Raw genomic sequence first — 2,736 nt, 5'->3', positions numbered from 1 at the left:
ATATCTTTGCGTGAATGAAATGCAAAATTGGCTCATGTGAATAAGCCCCTTGAAATCAAATGCGCTCGTGTGACTAAGCCCTACATGTATCTTTAGTAAACTCATAAGCTCCCTCTACCAGAAGCTGTGAGCTGCCAGATTCTATCACTGTGAGGGCTCATTCACACGACCGTATTTACGCTGGTATTTCGTCGTGTAAAAAAAAGTGCACCTAAGAAACGACCATGTAAAGCATTTTCGGCCGATCATTTTCGACCATATTTCTTGGACGCCGCGTGAAAAGATAGGTCTTGCCCTATCTTTCGACGTGATAAGCAGCAAGCTCCCATAGACTTCTATGGCAGCTGGGAAAAAGGGAGGGGGAGGTAGTTACCCTGCGGACAACGCCGGGAAAAGAAGACAGCTTGTCCTAAATTAGGCATTGTGCAACATCATTGAAATGCACACTGCACATTAATGACTGGCACACTGAGCATTCGCATGAGCAAAACGTCCTTGGACAGTATCACATTAATGCAACGCTGACATATGAATGAACGGCGCCATATGAAAGAACGGCGCCATGTGAATGAACTGTGCTTGCTCAAGATCAATAGGTGAACCAAAACGCCCAAAGTCCTCTAGTCAGTTGAGCCTCATGTGACCTGAGCTCTGTCTGGTAAAGGCGTAACTATCTTCTATTGCTTCACTTAGCTTGGGAAATGGTCTTTTAACCCTTTCACAATATTCATCTGATATATAGTAAATGAGGTGGAAATTAATGACACATTTAACCAATAAACATTACACTAACAGACCAGAGAATGAAGGGGTTAAATGTGATGTCAGGTGTCCATCCCCGATACCTGGGTACAGGTAGGTTCCCAACTGCTTTTTTTTCCATAGTTCTCCACGTCCCCTCATAGACAAATAATGTTTTTAAGGTGTGTTAAAAATAACAGGAAGTATGTGAAAAACTAAATATCTGTGTTTCTTAATTTGGGGGACTATTAAAAATTGCATTTGTCTACTTTAGCGACTTTTACATTTATTTTTTTCCGTTAGGTAATCTCGTTCAGCTGTATGACCTTACATTGTTGTTTGTCCATTTCTAGTGCACAGACTGCCAGGCAGGTCTTAATGGGTTTGATCCCATGGTAGCCCAAGTAGCCTTCCCTGAGCCCCAGGCTGCCATTGCAATTATCAGCCCTCCCTCCCCCATGATCGTGTCCTGGGAAGGACAATGGGGTGACGGAGGGTGGTATCCCCTCTGTCTACCAGCTTAGATGCTAAGGTCAGCGTTGATCAAAGTATCTAATGGATTAGGCAGCCACAGTCAGCACTAGCATCAATTGTGGCTGTTGTCAATGGGTGTTAGTGGTTTAACACAGCTGCCACCCACCTGATTTAGAGCAGACTCAGCTCCCTGGCCTGCTCCATAAACTCACTGGCTTCGGAGGATGTACATGTATGTACACCCTCTTGTGCAAAGGGGTTAGCTTGACCATAGATTGAACCAGGCCACCACCCCCACCAGTCATATGCTTGTTGTTTCATCTTGTAGTCACTTACATGGAGTGCAGCCTCCTCTCTGATACTTATCATGTACTATCTTGATGATGCTTTCACTTTCACTATTCTGTGCTATCAATCACATGGTGCATCAGCACACGATTACATAATCAGCTAGAGGCTGCACCATCTCTGCTCTGCGGGGAAGACAGTTTAATTTTCATTACATTCTATATTTTTCTAAATAAGCTACAAACCCTTAGTATAAAGTTAGGAGGTTAACCTAACATCTACTTCATTATAACCGTGATAGGCATGACTGTGTATTTTGACCCCAGAGTTTCTTTTTTAGGAGTTAATGCAATTTAGAGGAGAAAAAAATAAACTTTCATATTTTTGCAAATCTGTCATTTTAAAGACTTATTTTTTTTCTATAGTGTACATGAGAATGAGGATTTACACTCCAAAATGGATCCCCCTGTTTGTCCTGTGTTCACAAACATACCCATTGTGGCCATAATATTATGTCCTTAGGCACAATGGGTCCCAAACCAAAAGGAGCAGCCAGTGGCTTTCAGATCAGGCGTTTCAGGCCCCATAGCACACTTGTAGACCCCTTGAGCAGGCAAAATGATGAAGAACCCTCACAAATGACCAGCACACACATGAATGAAGACTTGCACCCCAAAATGGATCCCCCCGTTTGTCCCGTGTTCAGAAAAATACCCATTGTAACCCCAATTTGCTTACTGGACACATGGCTAGGCCAATAATGAAAGGAACACCCGTTGGATTTCAGGGCACAACTAAATAAATTACCGGCCCCATTGCTCACTTGTGCAGAAAAAAAATTGACTCCCTAAAAATAATCCCCTCCCCTCTGCCCTTTATGCATTCCCTAAATCTTAGATAAAAGTAATAATGTAAACTTTGTGATATGTCTGAAAACAGGGGTAATTATGGAGGCTACTTGGGATGGGCACATGGGGCAATAAAACTGGGTATCCCTCCTCCTTCCATGCTTGCTGCCAACCCGACACTTTTTTGGGGTGTATTTCTTGACCTCAGCGGCGGGGATGGGGTGTAAAAAGTGGCGCTCTGTGAGTCTTCGTAAGCTCGCTGAGGTGCGGCGGTCTCACACAGAGGGCGCTCAACAAGCTGCTCCTGGAACTGCAGGAAGGCGAGCATTCACAGGGGCTTCTTGTAAATTATATATAACAGGTAGTGATTTGAATAACGCGGGGC

Source organism: Eleutherodactylus coqui, chromosome 13 (genome assembly GCF_035609145.1).
Source record: "Eleutherodactylus coqui strain aEleCoq1 chromosome 13, aEleCoq1.hap1, whole genome shotgun sequence".
NCBI lineage: Eukaryota > Metazoa > Chordata > Amphibia > Anura > Eleutherodactylidae > Eleutherodactylus > Eleutherodactylus coqui.
Note: the sequence above shows the minus strand (reverse complement) of the source record.